This window comes from Arachis ipaensis, chromosome B05, assembly GCF_000816755.2.
Source record: "Arachis ipaensis cultivar K30076 chromosome B05, Araip1.1, whole genome shotgun sequence".
In the NCBI taxonomy this organism is placed as follows: Eukaryota; Viridiplantae; Streptophyta; class Magnoliopsida; order Fabales; family Fabaceae; genus Arachis; species Arachis ipaensis.
The window spans coordinates 148,373,923-148,380,927 of NC_029789.2; the positions used below are offsets into that span (position 1 = coordinate 148,373,923).

Sequence of the window (7,005 nt, forward strand, 5' to 3'; positions counted from 1 at the left end):
ACTTATATATAGATAGATTGAAATAATAAAGTTTTTGTGTAATCCTCTTGAATGATTCTAGCTAATTTTGGAGATGATGTATCCCAAAACAAAAAATTATCACCAGTTTTTAGTCTTTTTCTAGCTAAATAGTCAGCACATCTATTGGTCTGTCAGCACATCTATTGGTCTCTCTATAAATTTGTACAAAAAATATTCTTCAGTCATTTTTTCCAGTGCAACAATTCTTCTGACTGGAGAATTGAGATGTTTCTTCATATTTCTTTCACTATTTAGCAGCTTAACAACAGCCGTCGAATCGCACTCCACAATGATTCTCTTCATTCCCATAGCCCAAGCTAATTTCAAGCCTTCCATGACACTCCATAGCTCTGCTGTGGAAGCTGTGCAGCTGCCAATCCTACAGGTAAATCCAGCAACCCATCTTTCGTCCTCATTTCTCACCAAACCACCGCAGCCAGCGCATCTCGTGTTCCCCTGTAAAGACCCATCTGTATTAAGTTTTACCCATCCTTTTGGCGGTGGCACCCATCTGATGTGAATCTCTTGTTTCATCTTCAATCTTTTAATCAGGTAATTCCTCTTCAGACTTTGGTTAATTTTCTGAACTTGATTAATGATTGCAATATGAGGTTGGTGTGATCTTCTGTAATTGTCATCATTAATGTCCTTATTTCTCCAATACCACATTCTCCAACACGCTACCATGAAAATATCTTTCCAATCAAACTCCCTACTCTTTCCTAGTTGCTGTGTCAAATTCAGTTTTACCCATTCCTCCCTGTTTAGGTTGAAGAAGGATTGAATTTTAGATGAATCTAAGAGTTGGACCCAAATTGTTGATACTCTCTGGCAATCCCTTAACACATGTATGCAAATTTTCTGCGTTTCATGGCAAGCATAACAGTCTCCGCTTCCCCCAAACATTTTTTATTTTCTGTCATTGTTAGAATTCTTTTTTGGAGAGCGGTCCACATGAACACTTTAATTTTTTGTGTCCCTTTCCATTCCCATACACAGCACATTATAGGACACTGAGTTAACGCATTGCATGATTATTTGGATCACTTTCTCTGGTAATTTAAACTCCTTAAGTCTAACTTTAATGAAGTCCCAGCTAAGCTTGTTATAAGCCTTTTCGAAGTCAATTTTTATATCCATGAAATATTTTTCCTTTCATTCTCTTCATATTATGCATGAGCTCCTTTGCAATGATGATATTGTCTTGTATTTTCCTTCCTGGAATAAAACTTGATTGGGGCACCGCTATTCTATCACTGAGATGAGGTTTAATTCTGTCTACTATTATCTTGGTTAGCACCTTATAGGTCACATTACACAATGCTATCGGCCGAAACTGGTTGATGGACTCTGGATGGTTAAGCTTTGGAACTAGCGCGATGAGAGTGGAATTGGCTTGCTTTATGATCTCCGGTTCATTCCAGCAACTCTGGATAAAATCACACACTTTGTTCTTCATGATCCCCCAATTATTTTTATAGATAAGCACCGGAAAGCCATCACTTCCTGGAGCCTTGAGAGATCCTATGTTGAACAAAGCCTTTCAGATTTCCATTTCTGTAGGATTAGCTGCAAGCTTCCTGCAATCAGGCAAACTGAAATTAGGGAGGTCGTAATGGTCTAATTCAAAAGGAACAATTCTTACCTCTTCTTAATAAAGGTTTTTGAAATGGCAAGTGATATGCTTTTTCAATTCCTCCTCTTCTTCAATCCACTCCCCTTCTTGTCCCCTGAGTTTAAGGATTCTATATTTTCCTCTTTTAACTTTAGCTTTGGTGTGGTAGAACTTAGTATTTCTGTCTCCATCTATGATCCATTTCTCCCTCGATTTTTGTAACCAAAAGGTTTTTTCCTTGTCCAGAACTTCGTTTAGCTCCCTTATAAGCTTCTGTTCCAAACCATCTAAGTAAGGATTTTTTTCATATGTGCTACTTCTCTGAATTCCTGCAAGTTTATTTTGTATTCTTCTTTTAGTTTTAAAAATATTCCCAAAACAGCTCTTGTTCCATTCGATTAAGTCCTTCTTTAGTTTTTCAAGAGCATTGTTGAGATGATAATGATTATTCCAACTTGTTTCAATTAAATTTTGGAAGTCTGGATGCATAGTCCACATAGCCTCAGTGAAACGGTCTATCCCTTGTTCCATTTAAGCGTTTTTCAGTAGTAATTAGTAGGGGATGATGATCAGATTTCATTCTTGTGAGCACCTCCACTGTAGCTTCATGGAATCTGTTTCTCCAACTTGAATTAGCCATAGCTCTGTCCAATCTTTTAAAGATTCTTTCTTGGCCTTCCCATTGAGGACCTCTCCATGTGAATCTCAAGCCGATGAAACCCAGGTCAATTAAACCACAGTTATTGATCCAATTAGTGAAAGCATTGCAAGCCCTCAGGTCTGTGGCTGCACCTCCCCTCTTCTCTGAATTATCTTTAATCTCATTAAAATCCCCTGCAATAAGCCACTCCCCACTAACAATGTTAGCTATGTTCTGTAATTTGGGCCATAGCTCCCTTCTAATTTGTGGATGAGGATTGGCATATACTGCAGTGAAAAATCACTCTCCTCTTTCATATTCTTGGACCTTAATGTGTATATATTGTTGATGTGCTTCAATTGAAGTAATATTGATGTCACTCCTATTCCAGCAAATCCAGATCCCACCTGCAAAACCTTGAGCTTCCTCAATAATGTAATTAGTGTATCCTAATTGCTTAATAACATTTCTAGCAGCTTGTCCGCTACACTTTGTTTCTAAAAGAATGGTAATGGCTGGCTTATTGTTTCATCATCTCTTTATAAATCCTTCTAAATGCTCCATTAGCAGTCCCTCTAACATTCCAGATTATTGTGATCATTAAAAAGGATAACTAAAGGTTTAAGAAAACTAAAACAGTAAAAAAAATACTTCAAACGGAAGGAGCACACCTGGAATTTAGTTCATCTTTATTTCAGTGTCTTGAAAAACACTAGCTTCCGGCATTGTGAAATCTATTCCTTCTAGCAAGTTTGCCTGCCCTCCTTCAGCGCCCTCTGTTTCCATAGGCACCACCTTTGTTGTCTCAACATTTATGGGGTTTTGTGGTTTTGGGTAGGCTTGATATGAAGGTTGGATGCATTCTTCCATTAAGGAAGGGGTCCCATTAGCCTCCTCTGCTCAGTTTTCCTCATGATGATTGATTCCTTGTTTTATTGTCCTTACTCTTTGCTCTTTTTCACTTTCGTTATGACTATTTTTTTGAGCTATTGCTTCTTTATTAGTCTCTGGTTTGTTTCCTTATCTTCACTAGTTGGCTCATTCTCTTTTCCCAATTCTTTTTTATGCTTTGTTGCTCTGCATGCTTGCTCCTGCTTCCTTTGTCTTTGGCTCTTGACTTGTGTGCGTTATTTGTTTCTCTTTCAGCATTATTGTCACTCTCACTCCCTTCTTGTTCTTTCTCTTGTGTTGTTTCCTCAATGGTCAGCACACTATATCTTGACCTTCCTCTTCCTCCCATGTCTCTAGAGTCAGTTTTTTTTTTGCCCTTTTTCCCCTTATTGGCCTTTGTACAACTATCCATTCTCCGTATTTGTCCTGCCCTGACCCTGTAGTGTCAATCTGTTTTCCCTTATCTAATTGCCTTTGTTCTGCCTGTTCTTGTCCCATTTCTGCGACTCCATTGGATCTTTGGATCTTTCACATAATCTTGCAAATTTGCCCCTACATAATTTAGCCGTGTTGCTATCCACCTTCACAGTCTTTCCGATAAGATTTCCAATTTTTTTCAAAATGTTTCTATCATAGAGTTCAATAGGTAGTCCTGGGAGTCTAATCCATGCTGTTACCTTGTCTATAGTGGCTGTTTGAGAGTTGAAATTAGGTTCCCAAAGTCTTACCGTTAAATAATGATCATAAAGTTTCCATGGTCCTTCCAATAAGGCAAAATCAAAATCTTCGTTTGAGTAAAACTTGACTAAATAGAAGTCCTGTCCTAAGTCAATGACATCAAGACTTTCCCTTGTTACACCACATTATCTCTAATCTTCTTTTCATTGCTGCATATCCCACCTTTCGCCCCAACAGTTTTACTATTAACGTGTTCCACCGTGGCTTCCATAATTTTCTCTCAGTCTCTTCACTGATGACAATATTAAAAAGTCCTTCTTCAATTTTTTCCACTCTGATGTCAGACGCTGAATCACTCACCGTGTCATCTTATCTTCTTCTGCTTCTTCCTTTCCGGTGTCGATAGCTAAATCTAAATCTTCACCTTCAGTGTGGTTGTTCATGGGGCCATTCTTCACGGTTTGAGCAAATGACCGATTCTTAAATTGGTTTCCAGTGCTTGTACTATCTTCAATCATCCAGTCTTCTTCTTTTGGTATAGGTTGTTGGCTTCCTGAAAAACCTTCACCGTCTTTTCTCTTTCTTTTTACTTCTCTTCAGCAGATCTTGCTCCTCAGTAGAGGGAGGTTTCTTTGTCGCTGCTTCTCCTGAATCATCAGCAATTCAGCACCGTTCATGACTTCTCAAAAAGTTCTGGGATCAACTGTACAGAGAGAAAACACTCTGTGTCTAACGGCTATGTTTTACAATGTTATTCTCACTAAAATTTCCATCTTGTCATGAGGAGATTAGGTTAGCAGAAAATTGTAATTAACATCACTGATTTTTATTGAGTTAAGAACGGGCTTGACTTTGTTGGCCTTTTTTTTATTTTACGTTTCTTAGGTATACATAAAGGGTCTTAGACAAAAACGCCTCCATTGCCATGATAGCGGACATTAACACAAAAAGAAAGTTATACACACACAAAAAAATACACAAATGAAAAGTTATAAACGTGACAAAAAAAAGTTGCATCATTGAAAACAATTTTTTTTTTTTATAATTATTGAAAACAATTTAAATTCATCAAAGTTGTATGATTGTATCCATTACCCCTTTTAAGCCAACATTGGTATGACCCAAAAAAAAAAAAAAACCAATATTGGCATCCAGCCATCCACAGTATACATCAATTGGGGAAAGGTAATGGTTTTTTTTTTTTTTTCAGCGCTCATGCTGGATCTGGATTTGTGGAATTTTTTTGTCATTTTGAACAGTATATAATAGTGTAATGAATCTTTTAGTGTGTGAGTGAGTATGGTTTAGGGTTTATATATGAGCTTTTTTTTTTTTTTGGTCAAGGGGTTTATATATGAGCTTAAATATATGGAATAATTGACCAAAAAAAAAAAACATATGGAATAATATTTTTTCGAGTAAATTACTATTTGTACCCACGAAAGTTGAAAACGCTGACATATCTACCCATAGAAAAAGGAAATTACCAAATATGGATTTCGCATAACAAAATTATCCAAACACTAAAAAATTACTTAAAATCCCTAAATTACCCTTATCTCCACCACCACACCACCTCCTTCACCCAATCACTTTTCTAACCATAACCCTCAGTCACCACCCCTCTTTTCCTTTTCAATCTTAAATCTCATCACCACCCTCTTCACCTAACCACCACCCCTCTTTCTCTAAAGTTGAAAACGCTGACATATCTACCCATAGAAAAAGGAAATTACTATTTGTACCCATGAAATATGATTTTTACAAGCAAAATTATCCAAACCCTAAAAAATTAAATAAAATTCCTAAATTACCCTTTATCTTCACCACTACACCACCTCTTTCACCCAATCATCTAACCCTAACCCTCTTCACCCAACCACCACCTCTCATTCCCTTTTTAATCTCAAATCCCACCACCACCCTCTTCACCCAACCACCACCCTTCTTTCCCTTTCTAACACACTCTCACTATTACTTCCCACTCAGTCCCCACCACTGCTCCAATGGCTCCTTGCCACACCCTCCTCTCTTTCATCCTCACAGTCGCCAGAGAAGAAAAGCACCTCGATAGAGAGTTTCAACGACCGCAACCTCGGCCATGTTCCTCCCAACTGGAAAGGAAAATTAGGAAAATCAATGGCGGAGGAGAAATACAAAACCCTAGAGGTAGTAGAGAAGAACCCCAAATCAGGGGTGTTCCACATTTACTTGAATCATCCGAGACAACGCAACGCTCTGACGCATGATTTCTTCACTGAATTTCCCAAAGCCCTGTATGCCCTGATTTCTTCACCATCAACGCTAGTATCCATGGCGCTTGCATCGGTGGTGCAATTGACATCGTGACAGCCTGTGACTTAAGGTATTGCACGGAGGACGCGTTCTTTTCGGTGAAGGAGGTTGATTTGGCCCTGGCTGCTGATCTCGACACTCTTCAGAGACTGCCATTAATTGTTGGCTACGGTAACACCATGGAGTTGGCCTTGACAGCTCGCCGGTTTTCCGGTTCTGAAGCTAAGCAGTTGGGCCTCGTTTCTCGCGCTTTCCCTTCCAATGATGACCTCGATCAAGCTGGCAGCTGCGTCGCTGGAAGGGACTTCCCCGCCGCCTTGTGCAACCGAAAGATTATTGGGACTCGCTACTTCTCCGCCGGCTACGAGGCCACCAACGACAAGATGAATGACACCCTTGAGTACCGTTCTCCTAGGGACTCCGATGGCCATGGCACCCACACCGCTTCCATCGAGAGAGAGAGAGAGAGAGAGGAGATGATAGTGGTAGTAGTGGAGAAAGGGGTAGTTTAGGGATTTTATTTAATTTTTTAGGGTTTGGATAATTTTGCTTGTAAAAATTATTTTTCATGGGTACAAATGGTAATTTTCTTTTTCTATGGGTAGATATGTCAGCGTTTTCAACTTTCGTGGGTACAAATGGTAGTTTACTCTATTTTTTTGTTCAATAAACCTTAGATATAAATAAAAAATAAATGTTTTGTATATCGCACATGTACATACATTAATTCTATTATATCTTACTAATTTTACAATCAAAATGTATCACATATCATTCTCTCATTACAATTGAAATGAAATCTTTCTTTCTAAAATTAAAAATTTTTCTCCTCATCTATCTTCCTTTCTCTGTTTCTCTCTTTCTT

At 38.4% G+C, this 7,005-nt stretch overlaps 1 long non-coding RNA gene and 1 pseudogene across 1 annotated transcript; both read left to right on the forward strand.

The window, feature by feature from the left end:
* LOC110262696 lies at positions 22–4,967 on the forward strand. Its single transcript, XR_002347668.1, has 2 exons — positions 22–573; positions 4,446–4,967. It is a non-coding gene; the product is annotated as an uncharacterized LOC110262696 (long non-coding RNA).
* Positions 5,897–6,703, forward strand: LOC110271665 (annotated as a pseudogene).